The sequence below is a fragment of the Macaca thibetana genome, chromosome 12, assembly GCF_024542745.1.
Source record: "Macaca thibetana thibetana isolate TM-01 chromosome 12, ASM2454274v1, whole genome shotgun sequence".
NCBI lineage: Eukaryota > Metazoa > Chordata > Mammalia > Primates > Cercopithecidae > Macaca > Macaca thibetana.
Window position 1 is genome coordinate 18,050,914 of NC_065589.1, and position 14,606 is coordinate 18,065,519.

At 38.1% G+C, this 14,606-nt stretch overlaps 1 protein-coding gene across 1 annotated transcript in view; it reads left to right on the forward strand.

Annotated features, from left to right (window-relative positions):
* The window catches only part of CUL3 (cullin 3), a 112,838-nt gene that overhangs the window by 7,348 nt on the left and 90,884 nt on the right, over nucleotides 1-14,606 (forward strand). The window lies entirely within an intron of this gene.

Genomic DNA, 14,606 nt, shown 5'->3' on the forward strand with positions numbered 1-14,606 from the left:
TTTAACTTCTGTGTAGCAGTGTCTTACCCAACATAATGTATGTTTAATTTTATAGGTGAAAAAATAGTACTTTAATGCTTTAATTTGCATTTCTTTGACTACTTAGGGGAACAAAACTGTGAATAGAGAATTTTCATGTACTTTTGCACTGGAGTATTCAACATACGAATATAGGGATGTGACTAAAAAGTAAAGAGACTGAAAGCATAGTAGTTAAGAGTGTGGGCTTGAATACCAGCTCCACGTCTTTCTAGCTGCATCACCTTTTTTTTTTTTTTTTTTTTTTTTTTGAGACAGTCTCGCTCTGTCACCCAGGCTGGAGTGCAGTGGCGCGATCTCAGCTCACTGCAACCTCCGCCTCCCAGGTTCACACCATTCTCCTGCCTCAGCCTCCCGAGTAACCGGGACTACAGGTACCTGCCACCACGCCCGGCTAATTTTTTGTATTTTTAGTAGTGACGGGGTTTCACCGTATTAGCCAGGATGGTCTTGATCTCCTGACCTCGGGATCTGTCTGCCTCTGCCTCCCACCGTGCTGGGATTACAGGCATGAGCCACCGCGCCGGCCTCTAGCTGCATAACTTTTAACAAGTTAACTTCTTGTAGTTTCAGTTTTCCTCTATGTAAAATGAGACTGCTAATAAGACCCACCTTACAGGTTTGTTGTGTGATAAATAAAGCTTTAAAATAGAACTTAGCACATAGTTAACTATTGTTATACCAATATTTAGCCATAATTAGGCCAATATTAAAAATTGGATGTTATTTTTGCAAGCAGTTACATTGAATGCCATACACTTATTTGAGCGGTCCTGTCATATTATTGTACAACTTCTAGAACTTAAGTTTTGAAAAGCCTGCAGAGCCAGTTTGTGAATTGTGCTAAGAAAGCATTCTCAAAGGATATGGGTTTAGTACCACTGGGACACTTAAAGAATCCTGTTGGCTCTTGAGGGGTGGCTTCAAAAACAAGTTCCTATATGATTCACACATAATCCTTGGAATAACTGTGTAACCTCTCGTAACTTTATTGAAGGAGTAAATACTCATTTGGTTTGCATGTTCTATAATATGTACATTGAGTGTTCATCTAAAAACACATCTAGTTTTTCTTTTTTCCTTCCTTTCCTCCCTTTCTCCTCCTTCTCCTCCCCTTCCCCCCCCCTTTTTTCCCCCACTCCTGAACTAGGTTGTGGTCCCTGTCCAAATCTTATACTAGACACCCTTTTGTACCCACACAGCATTTAGCGTAGTGTGGGTGGTTAGTGAATGATTGATTAAATGAGAAACTAGTCCTCTAAGCTAAACCATAGTAATTGATAAATTCAGTAAGTCAGTACAAATGATGCTCTGAAATGTTTGAAGTTTTCTAGCTCTAAGTGAAGTCTTAAGATGTAGTAGTGTGTCATTAAAGATCTTGTGGCACTTTCTGTATGTAGCAGGGTAGTCAGCCTAGTCTCCTGGAAAAATGAGTTGAAATTATCAGTGACCCTGAATTGGGAGTCAGAAGGCTTAGTCTGTGGTCCAGTCTTTCTGTTTACTAGCTGTGCTCTACATTTCACTTCCTCCACCATGACTCCCCTTCACATCTCATCCCTTTCTGTCACACTGTTAAATTGTACACTGTGGTCCCCTATTTCTCTTGCAGATTAATTTCCCTGTATCTTCAGCCTATTCCTAAAATTCTCTTGATTTCTTTCCACCTGAAACATGGCTTTGCCCTGAGGATGCAGGTTTATCTTTTTGAATTGAGGTTTTTATTTTTCTTACAGTCCTTGAATCATTGGGCCCAGATGTGGTTTATTGCCATGTTCATCATCTTTTTTGGCTTGAGAATTACCCTGCTGCTCTCTCCCTATGACCATCTGACTTCCTGAACTCATGCTTCCTCAGTCATTGAGGAGTTTAATACCTTCCTCACAGATACTATGTTAATACATTCCTCACAGATATGTCTGGCCTCTATCTTAATTTTGTTCATTGCCTGTGGAAGTCATTTATTTATTCAATTTAAAATACATTTATTGTGTGTTGCTGCTATGGGTCAGGTACTGGATCTACAGTGGCAGTCAGTCAGGCTTGTATTGCAGGGATCTTCACGCTGTCTTAGAGCTTGTCATCCTACTGCTTTAAAAATCTTCCAGCTCCAATATTGCATTCTATCCTAGCTCTTCTGTTTGTTAGATGTAGGACTTTGAGCAAATCACTTAGTGTCTGTCTGTTCCCTCTTTTGTAAAAAGGAAAAAATGATGATACCTACCTCATAAAATTGTTTTAAAGATGGAGTTAATACATATAAAGCTCTTTAGAATAGTACTTGGCACATACTAAGCATTATAAATAAATTCAAGCTGTTATTATTTAATTATTCTATCTTGTTTCTTCGTTCCTTCTCACATTAATGTGCCCTTTGATCTCGGGAAGACCCTTTCATTCTCCCAAGCCATGGTGCTTTCACTTCCACCTATGTTACCAGTTGCCTCTTTCTTACTACCTCCCCAGAACAAGGCCAGAAATAGCAGCAGAAAGTATCTTGGATCCTTCCACCTATTTGCTCCCACTGAACTTATTTTCTAGCTGCTCCTGGAGAAAATTGCAAGACAGTGGTCTCTAATTTAGCTGGACTCTCATTGCCTCTGAGCAGTTTCTTTTGTGTCCCAGGTCAACTTCCTCTCCCCTTTCTTGCCTGAGCTATTCCAAACTTTAACATTGTCCCTAAGCTCTCTATTGAGAATTCTCTTACTGCTCTTGAAGAAACCTAACTACTACATCACTGTGAAAAAGGAATGTAATTAGGTGAAAGGTCAAAGTTCTTTCAGCATTCTTCCCTTTCAATTATATTATTTAATCTGCATCCTTACTCATTCTCGACTCCTTCCCTCCGGTCTCAGTGAAGGAAGATGTCTTTTCCCTGTCTTCTGCATTATAGTAACCACCTCCTTTCACAGCCAAGATTCTTGAGAGAGGAGTCTGTGTTTCCTTTTTTAGAGCATAGTTTTCTTGAGGCCTCAGTCTTTTTTATGACTTTGATCAGTACGGCAGTATGCACCCAGCATATAGTACACAATGTTGAATAAAGAAACTAACAGACTCTTTAAGTTTGTTTCCTCCTCTTTAAGATGAGAACTACAGCGGTCTTTCACAAATTGTTGAGGATTAAATGAAATCATATCAGAAAATGCTTTCTAATAGTGCTATCACTAAGACATTTTAAAGAATTTCCCAATGATAAAATCAAAATTTTCAACTATAATTCTGTTTCATGTAGGGCAGTTATTTTCAAACGTTTACAGGGAGCCTGGAGGGTGTCTAGGACCCAGGAGGCCTAGGAAGTGTTAAGTAGAAAGCTTCCAGATCTCCCTCTGTGGTCCTTAAGAGCAGCTTCTGTGTTACCATTTATATGTGGGGTTCTGTAAAAGATTTCATTTTAAGAAATTCTGTTAACCATTGCTTCAAAATCACTACTTATTAATGAATCTTTTTTAAAGATGAGGAGAATACTATTTGCTCAACTTGATAACAGTTAATAGGAAATTGAGAACTGATCCTATAGTTGCCTTAACTCCTAATCCAAGTCTGTTGCTACTAGACAGCATTCTGTTTTTTTAAATTCGGTTTTAAAGTTGGAAGTGTAACTAAGCAAAACTTCCTAATTTGACCTCCATTTGGTACTTGTAATCATTGAGAAAGGAATGGACCCAGATTTACTCTTTAAATGAGAAATGTTACTGCTGAGCAGATGAATAAAACGACTTCAAAGGGGAATTTTTACCTGCTTGAAGAAAATACAAGATTTCTTAGCGATACTTTTTTATAAAAGCAAGCCATCACCGCTAAGAGGAATTCTTTGACATATGTGTTTTTAAGTCATTCTTACCTAGAACAGCTCTTAACTGAGAAACTCTTAGCCTCTTCTGTTTGCCCTGTCCTCTCCAAAGTGATGGTGAAAAATTCCTTTTTCTTTTTCATCTCCAATTCCTTTCCATTTCCGCTAGAGGTTGTCTTATAAGATTAGTGACAACTTGTTGGATGTCTGACTTGTGGTAGGCTGTTTTAGATACTTTGAACTAATTATCTGAAATCCCCAAAACAATTTTAAGTATGTTGTTGTTACTCTTGTTTTAAATCTATTTGGGTCTCGGGGAGGACTAGTAAAATATTTATATTACATATACAGCTGGAGAAGGGCAGAGTTGGGATTCAAATTCCAGGTATGTCTGACTGAAAAGTTCGTGTTGTTTTCATTATACAGAAAATTAATTCTAAGGTTACGTTTTTAATTATTAGCCAGGGGCAGATCTGGGGACCCTGAAGCTTGTACAGTGCACTACTCTCTTTACAAAAAGAATCTAACTTTAGGTTCCAGGTGTTGGAAGGAGACTTCGTAAGCTTCCTTTGTAAGCTTAAGTAATGGCTTTAAGTAAATGGACCATTTATAAAAGGAAAAACTTTGGAAATGTGCATTGTTCAGTAACATTTGAATATATAACTTGTTTACGGGGACCGTAGTGTGTATTGACTTGAATAAAACAGTCAAAAGCATAACCTGTAAGAAAGGCTTATTATTACTAGTTGACCTATTTATGAGTTAACACTTTGCTACTCTAAATTGTAAGGCTGACTACACACATTAAAAAAAATTGGTTAATAGAAATCTAAGTGTATACTTTGCAAAAAGTGATTCCTTGAAGTTAATATGTTTAAAATACTTTGATTTTTAATTTTTTGTCTCTAAGAATATACTAAAGTGATAAACAGTAAAATGTATTGGAAATACAAGGATTAAATTCCCTAGTAATAATTTGCTACTTTTGGTGTATGCAAATGAGACATGAAAGCAATATGCTTTTTTGATGAATGCTATCACTAGCCAAATAAAATAATAATTTGCGTGCTCTTATTTATGTTAGTATTTTAATTTTTAAGCACTAAAAGTGACTCCTGTAATCTTTTTGTGGTGCTATAACAAAATCCTGCAGACTGAGTAATTTATAAAGAACAGAAATGTATTTTCTCACACTTGTGGAGACTGGGAAGTTCAAGATCAAGGTGCTGCAGTTTCTGCTGTCTGGTGAGAGCTGCTGTCTGCTTCCAACACCACGTCTTGATGCAGTTTCCTCTCGGAATCCTTTGGTGGGGAGGAATCCTGTATCTGCACATGGCAGAGGCAGAAGGGCAAAATGTAAACTCTGTCAGCCTCTTTTATAAGGCCACCTAATCCCATTCACAAGGGTTCTACCCTTATAAGTTAATCACCTCCCGAAGACCCTACCTTTTTTTTTTTCTGACTCTCACCCAGGCTGGATTGCAGTGGCTTGATCTTGGCTCACTGTAGCCACACCCTCCAGGGCTTAATGGATTCTTTCACCTCAGCCTCCTGGGTAGCTGGGACAACAGGTGCAGGTCAGCAGCTATTTTTTTTCTTTTTCTTTTTGTAGAGACAGGGTTTCACTATGTTGCCCAGGCTGGTCTGGAACTACTGGGCTCAAACGATTGCACGCACGTTGGCTTCCAAAAGTGCTAGGATTACAGGCGTGAGCTATTGCACCTGAATTACCGTACCTTTTAATACTGCTAAATTGACGATTAAATTTCAGCATGAATTTTGGAGGAGACACAGACATTCAAACCATGGCAGAGACTTTTGAGAGAATCTGTTCTTTCTTGCACAGATGAGGAACAGAGGTCTAGAGAAAGTGGTTTACCAAGGGATACACTCCTGACTTGAATTTATGGAAGAACCATGACCAGAAGCTTGATTTCTGGTTAAAAGCTCTTTCTCTGTAGCAGACTGAAACAAACATGTAGCCATAGTAACTCAGTGTTAACACTGGCCTATTTAATTATAAAATGGTTTCTCAGTATTGAGCACTCTGATGATTTGAGTTGACATGGTACTCTGGAGGGACACTCAGCTTAGGACCCTTGGACTCCTTCATTGCGCTGTGTGATCTTGGATAAGCTCCTTAGCCTCAGTTTCTTCGTTGTAAAATGAGGAGGTTTTAACTTGGGGTTACCTTAGGCTCATTTGAGCTCCAAAAATTTCAGTAAAAGACAGTTATGTGTTTGTACATAAATCTAGGCACCAACTACTAGTGTTTTCCTGTGGCCTTTGAAATATTTTGTGTGATGTTGCAAGAATTACCTACTTTTTTAGTCTTAGATTTTTCTTTAAACTATGAATGGTATATTTCAGTGATGATGGTTAAGTTCCAATGTGAAGCAGTGGGAAAGTTAGCTGTGTTCTTGTGTGCATTTTTTTGGTGAGTTGACAGTTGCAGGAAAGTTTTAAACAGGCTTATAGCAGATTTTTGTAACAAAATTTATGTCATAGATCTTTTGCTGTCATATCTTATTTGATTACAGTTAGAGTCATTCAAAGACAGCAAACTATGGCAGTTCAGTATTTTGTATGTTTTTTTCCTTTCCCTTTAGGTTATGTGTAATTGATTTAGGTACAGTCAATTTGTCATTGTCTTACAGTTTATAGAGTTTTTATACATTATCATAGAAGAATATGTAAAGAGTAATTTTATATACATGTGACCCATGTATAAATAGTAGTGTTAAATAGTATAAATAGTAGTGTTTTGGATTTCATAGTATATTGGGAAATACAACAAATTTTATAGTGTTGATTTTAGATGTAATCACTCATTTTCTTAATACAGAGGGTCTGTACGTATGATGTCTGAATTCTAGTTATGATGACTACTGTGTTTTTTGGATAAAATGTGTTTAAGGGAATCCTGTAACATCTCTTTTTTTATGGGTAAAAATAGCACCAATCGTAGAACAGTGACAAGCTTTTTACCTCAATGAGAGTACTTACATTATTGTATCTTACTTGTTGTGATCATTATCACATTTTGAAATGTTATACATACTTTTTTTTTCCATATATGCGAAAGTCATTCACAGATATAGTTGAAAGAGTTGTTAGTACTTTTAGCTCAATTGCTCCGTGACTTAAATTCACTTAAACAGGCTAATCTGGAAGCTTGACCTTGTGTCTTTGAAAAAATTGTTTCAAATTTCCCAAATTCTCAAATTGAGTTTTGGATAGCCTACTCATGTTGAGGACTGAAATGCAAATCATAATTGAACCTTCTATTGAGGATTTAACTTTCTCATTATGAATGTTACTGTTCTGTAATGATATTAGAGCCCAATTGAATTTTGATCAAGTTGTGATTTCATGGAATTGTCCCATGCTGCTGTGCTTTTCTAATTGATAATCTTTTTTTTTTCTTTTTCCTTGACATCAGCTCTTTTTTTGGCAGCACTCCTCCACTCCCATCTGTTCTCCACTGTAACCAGAGAAACCAGTTAACCAAACATCAGTAGTTTTTACATGCAGTTTTAAGTCACTAATCAAGGCTATATGTCTCTTCTGCATGGGCGGGGAAGAAATAAACAAACATATTTATTGAGCAAGTGCAGTGTGCCAGATGTTTTCGCAGACTTTCTTAATTACCCCACAGTTCACCATCTCACATTTCTCTGGCCACGAGCAAATGAGGAAAGTGAGCTTTGAAAGGTTAATTTGTTCAAAGTCTGTTTGAATGTGTCCCGCTGGTCTGTTTTTCTCAAAGCTTGGATCTTTGGCTATATTTTTGATGGTTGATGTTGCTTAAGGAATAACTGATGGATAAATGGTATTATTGCAGATGTCATAAGTAATTGTATACTGGTTGGTCATCAAATAAGACTCCTTATCGTTAACTGCAAATGGACTATATTCAGATCATATTTTTTGAATATTATCTATACATTGTGCTGTGCATTGTAAGGGATACACTGACATAAAGGAAGAGAGACTTTATCTACTCTGAGGTGCTTAGAGTTTGGGAGGGAGCTTCCTTATCTGATTTTAAAAATACTGCCATTCCTCAGATACTTGTACCAAAGCTTTTTTTTTTTTTTTTTTTTTTTTTGAGGCTGGAGCTTGAAATTAAGATCAAGTATTTTTGCTTGTTTATTTTTTTTCTAGCTGTGTCATTCTGAATTGCCTGGAATTTCAAATTCTCACCCTTTCCCCCACCCACCCTGTTCTAAATTTTTTCTTGTAGAAAATTATTCACAGAGGACTGAAGACTTCTTGTCCTTTGTATGTAGTAGATGTTAAGAATTCACTTCTTTTCATTTTAGTTTTAATTTGTCTCATGATGTAGTTTTCTCTCTTAGTAATCACAGAAACTTCAAGATGTGTAAGTATATAATAGACTGACATGCTTTCAAATTCAGGCATTTTGAAGGTTACAAATCAGAAGTAACGTAAATGAACAGATTTTGCTTTAAAGAAAACAAAGACCGTTACAGACTTATTTTTGTCATTGATACTTTACTGATGAGGAAATTGTAATCCTGGATTGGAGGGAGGTAAGGAGGCAAAGATCACTTTTAAAAATTAAATTCTTGACTTCGTTTTTAAAAGTCTCACTAAACTATATGCATTTAAGAATCCTTAATTATATCTTTCCTTTAAAAAAGCTTTTGTTTCTTTTTCTGCTGAATGAATTTACTTTGCTTGCTGATCATTTTGTAACTTGGCCTTCTTGGGGAAGGGTCCTGTATACCTCTAATAATTAGATAGCAAATATTATATGTTTGTATATATAGATGATAAATATGTGTGCAGTTTATTGTTTTGCTGAAGCATTGGTTGCTAGATCCCTTAGCGTATTTGCAGTTATTGCAACTTAATCAGTTTTATCAATGGGATTAGAGCCCTGCTCAAATAATTTAGAATGTTACTTTAAAAGAATGTTACTACTCTTTAAAAAAACACATTAATACATAAAGTTAGAGCCTTTAAATTTTATTGTTCCTGGAATGAAGTATAGCCTAAAGTTTTTATTGTTAACATACTGATGAGGTTAGAGTTGAACATTTAGTCATTTAAAAAAATTTTCGATAGCAGTTAGTGTTGCTTCTGTGTCAGGGATGGGCAAGTGGAAAGATTAAAGTTCATTAGTAACATCATTATTTTGCCAAGGCTGTTGACGTGTATTTGATGCCAAGACCCCATCGTGTGGATGTATTAATCTGCACTTGAAGTCCATTTCATTTGATACGTAGTTTTTGGACTTGTTTGTTTTAGGGAAAGATTGTAGCTTATTGATCCACTTCTGAAGGGCCTATTTCGTCTGCCATTTTTTTCCCAGTTAATATTTATTAGTAAAATTAATGATTAAGCAGCCTTCTGAGTGAGGCCTTTAGTTAGGTGAATGGGAAAAATCTGAAAATATTGCTTGATGTAAAATTTAAAAGTGTGTTACTTGTACACTACTTCTGTTAGAAAAATATTTGATTATTTAAAAATTAGATTACTTGCTGAGGGTAAACACATTCAACCATTTTCCCGTATCATTGTGACTTATAAGTAAAATGTTTGTGTTGTCAAAATTACATTGGTATAACATGAGTAAAGTGTATTTATTCAACAGACATTTGTTTACAACCTTCAATGTGGCATTGAAGAAAAATGCATAATCACTTAAGAAGCTCATAGTCTAGTGAAAGAAGATGCATAAACAGATAATTAAGCTATATGGGAGTGTAGTGGTGGTTACAAACTGTCACTAGTAGTTATAGACTATCACCACATTCCCATATAAACAAAAATACACTACAGTTTATTTAGTGTATAGTTAGGTAAATATAGTTTACACTATAAAATAGCAGGGAAGAACTGAGAAGAAGTTGTTAACTTTGCTTGAGGAGTTCAGCGGAGGATTCCTGGAGGTTATGACACCTGAGCTGTGTTCAGAAGATATGTAAAGAATTAGATAAAGAAAAGGCAAAGCGAAGGAGGACCAAAAGCAGGGGGAAAAAAAAGATATGGGAACTGAAATAAGTGGGGAGGGGCTGTGACAGTGATGGAAAGATAGTGAGAAATAGCAAGTTGTATCAGAATCCCCATTGGTTTAATGTTGTTAGGAAATACATGTCAGACAGGTGTGGAGAAGTGAGCATAAACTAGGTCTATGCCTACTATGCTACCATAGAAGGGTTTTGAATAGGGTCGTGGTATGCCTGTGTTTATTTTGATTGTGATTTTGAAGGAGTAGATTCCATGACGTTGGAGTTCATAGTGTTTGGAAGGCTTTTGCAATGAAGTGTGAAAGTTTTTGGTTTTTTTTTTTTTTTTTTGAGATGGAGTCTCACTCTGTTGCCCAGGCTGGAGTGCAGTGGCGTGATCTCTGCTCACTGCAAGTTCCACCTCTCCAGTTCACACCATTGTCCTACCTCAGCCTCCCAAGTAGCTAGGACTACCAGGCGCCCATCACCACACCCAGCTAATTTTTTTTTGTATTTTTTAGTGGAGATGGGATTTCATCGTGTTTGCCAGGATGGTCTTGAACTCCTGACCTCATGATCCGCCCACCTCTGCCTCCCAAAGTGCTGGGATTACAGGCGTGAGCTACCGCGCCTGGCCCAGGTGAAAGTTTTAAGACCGTAGTAAAGTTGACCCTTGAACAACATGGGTTTGAACTTCATGGATTCACTTACTGCATGGGTTTTTTCCAATGAATATATTGGAAAACTTTATGGAGATTTGAAAATACTCACAGATGAAATGTGTAGCCTCAAAATAACAACAACAAATAACTGTTACGAATGCATACAGTGTATGTAGATGCTAGTCTGTGTATCGTTTACGACCATAAAATATACACAAATCTATTACAAAAAGCTAAAATTTATTAAAACTTAGGCACACACTTACAGATTGTACATGGTGCCATTTGCAGTCAAGAGAAATGTAAACAAGTGTAAAGATGCAGTATTAAACTGTAACTGCATAAAATTAACTGTAGTACATACTGTACTGCTGTAATACATTTTATAGCCACCTCTTACTGCTAACAGGGTAAGCTCAATCAAATGTTGCAAGTATGCACTTAAAATGCCTTGTGGCTAGGTGCAGTGGCTCACACCTGTAATTGGAGCACCTAGGGAGGCCGAGGCAGAAGGATTGCTTGAGCCTAGGAGTTTTATTTATTTATTTATGTATTTATTTTTGAGACGGAGTCTCGCTCTGTCGCCCAGGCTGGAGTGCAGTGGTGCGATCTCGGCTCACTGCAACCTCCACCTCCTGGGTTCACGCCATTCTCCTGCCTCCGCCTCCCGAGTAGCTGGGACTGCAGGTGTCCGTCCCCACACCCGGCTAATTTTTTTGTATTTTTAGTAGAGACAGGGTTTCACTGTGTTGGCCAGGATGATCTTGATCTCCTGACCTTATGATCTGCCCACTTCGTCCTCCCAAAGTGCTGGGATTACAGGCGTGAGTCACCGTGCCTGGCCCAAGCCTAGGAGTTTTAAGACCACCCTGGGCAACAAAGCAAGACCCCCAGCTCTACCAGAAAAATTTAAAAAATTAGCCATGCATGGTGGCACACACCGGTAGTCCCAGCTGCTCAGGAGGCTGAGGCGGAAGGATCCCTTGAACCTGGGAGTTTGAGGCTGCAGTGAGCTATGATTGCACTACTGCACTCTAGCCTTGGTGATAGAGGAAGACCCTGTCTAAAACAGAAAAACATCTTGTGACTAATATCTTCATTGAGCAGTTTCTCTTTGTAGTGCAGTAAAAATTTTCTTTTGCGGTTTTCACATATTTTTCATTATGCTTAGTGGAATACTGTAAACCTGGAATAACCCAATGGAACCCATTCGACGTGCCCCTAGTGAACCTGGAAGTGCTCCTACAAAGCAGAGAAAAGTCATGACATTACAAGAAATTGTTGAATTGCTTGATGTGCACTAGATTAAGTTCTGCAGCTGTGGTTACCTGCCATTTCTAGGTAAATGAAGCCAGTACCATTGTTAAAAGGAAGTTTGTGAAGCCGTCACTACACCTGTGCCAGCTGGTGCAAAAACCTTGTGCTTTTTGCAAAATACTTTTTTTTTTTTTTTTTTTTGAGACGGAATCTCGCTCTGTCGCCCGGGCTGAAGTGCAGTGGCGTGATCTCAGCTCACTGCAAGCCCCACCTCCCAGGTTCACTCCATTCTCCCGCCTCAGTCTCCGGAGTAGCTGGGACTACAGGTGCCCGCCACCACGCCCAGCTAATTTTTTTGTATTTCTAGTAGAGACGGGGTTTCACTGTGTTAGCCAGGATGGTCTCGAGCTCCTGACTTCGTGATCTGCCCGCCTCAGCCTCCCAAAGTGCTGGGATTACAGGCGTGAGCCACCGCGCCTGGCCTGCAAAATACTTTTTTATCTCATATTGAATATGCAGCTTGTATGTGGGTGCAGAATTGCTGTAAGGAAAGTATAGTTAGTGATTCTAATATGAATTGAGGAAAATGAAGTCATTACATGACAAAGTCAAGGGAAGGTGAAGGATCTAAAGCTGGAGAATGTAATGCCAGCAAAGGATGGTTTGATAATTTTAGAAAGAAGTTTGGCTTAAAAAGTATCAAGGTAACAGGAGAAGCAGCTTCTGCCGATGAAGAGGCAGCAGACAAGTTCCCAGACACCATCAAGAAAATCATTGAGGAGAAAGGTTATCTGCCTAAACAGGTTTTTGATGTAGACAAAAGGGCCCTATTCTGGAAAAAAGTGCCACAAAGGACATTGGCTTGTAAGGAAGAGAAGCACATACTAGGGTGTACAAGGCAGGAAGGGATAAGCTAACTCTGCTGTTTTGTGCAAGTGCAGTTGGGTTTATGATCAGGGCTGACTTTATCTATAAATCTACTAACCTCTGAGCCGTGAAAAGAAAAGATAAATACTGGCTGCCAGTGTTTTGGTTGTACAAGAAGGCCTGGACTTCTTTTTCTTAATTGGTTCCATCAGTGCTTTGTCCCTGACGTCAGAAAGTACCTTGTCAGTAAGGGACTGCCTTTTAAGTATTTTTTCTATTGGACAATGCACCTAGCCACGCAGAACCTCATGAGTTCTTCATCACTGAAGGTATTGTATCCTTGACCTTAAATAAAGTGTTTTAAATTCAGCCTGTAGATGGGGAAGGTGGGGGGTTAATACGTACCTTTAAGGCTCATTAAACACAGTAGTAGTAATCTATGGAAAAGATTGTCATTGCTATGGAAGAGAACCTCAATAGAGGGAACATGATGAAAGTCTGGAAGGGTTACACCATTGAAGATGCCATCATTGTTAAAAAGCCGTGAAAGCCATCTAGCCCGAAATGATAGATTCTTGCTAGAGAAAAACTGTGTCCAGATGTTGTACATGACTTCGCAAGATTTATGACAGAGCCAGTCAGAATCCTGAAAGACAGTGTGGCTGTGGTAAAGTGGGGAGTGAAGGGTTTCAGGATATGGATCTTGAAAAAATTCAAGAGCTAATGGACGTCACACCAGAAGAATCAACAGAAGATGTCTTGATGGAGATGAGTGCTTCTGAACCAGTGACAGATGATGAGGAAGATGTAGAAGAAGCAGTGCCAAAAACCAAATTGACATTAGAGAATCTGGCAGGAGGTTTCTGATACTCAAGAATGCTTTGACTTTTATGACATGAACCCTTCTGTGATGGTGGGCACTGAAATTTAAAAAGTGGCACAAGGATTGGGACCAGATAGAAACATTTTTAGAGGATTGAAAAAGCAGAAAAGTTAGACAAATTACAATGTGTTTTTGTAAAGTTACAGAGCATGGCTGCCTCTCCTGCCTCCCCTTCTGCCTCTACCTCCTCTATCTCTTGTGCCTCTGCCACCCTTAAGACAGCAAGACCGACTACTTCTCTTCCTCCTGCACCTCAGCTTACTGAATGTGAAGACCAGAAGGATGGGGACCTTTATGGCAATCCACTTCCACTTATTGAATACCAAATACATTTTCTTTTTCTTAAAATGTTCTTAATTTTCTCTCTGTTGCAATGTTATTAATATTTTTTCTTTTTCTTATTCTTAGAATACAGTGTGTAATATCTCTAACATACAAAATAGGTGTTAATAGACTGTTTATGTTATTGGTAAAGCTTTGGGTCGACAGTAGGCTATTAGTAATCGGGAGACTTAAAAGTTACAGTATTTTGACTGCACAGGACGTCAGTTTTTCCTAACTCCCACGTGGTTCAGTGGTCAACTGTATTCGGGATGAAAAAATGGGAACATATTTGAGAAATATCTTGGGCTTAATGTCAGTAGTACTTGATGATTGAATAAGAAGGAGATGAGAGATAAGAAAAAATGTAAGACTTCTGCTTCTAGCTTGTATAATTATGTAGTTTGTATTGCCACAACTGAATTAGAGATTACAGGAAGAAGGTTTGGGCAGGTTTGAATGGTGAGTTCACCAGGGATTTTTGATGTGTTGAGTTTGATCTGTGTCTGGAGCATTTGATTGGAGACATGTAGCAGGTGGTTGAAACAAGAGTTTTAGACATTGGGGGGAAGATCTGGGCAGGCAGTATAGATTTGGGAGTCATTAATGCAAATACCAGTACAGAAGTCCCCCCCATCCACAGGGATCTGTTTATTCCAAGATCCCCAGTGGATACCTGAGACCATATAGCCCTGAGCCCTGTATGTACTGTTTTTTCCTATGACATTTAATTTACAATTTAGAAATAATAAGAGATTAGCAACAACAATAATAAAGTAGAACAATTATAACTATATTGTAAAAAAAACAAC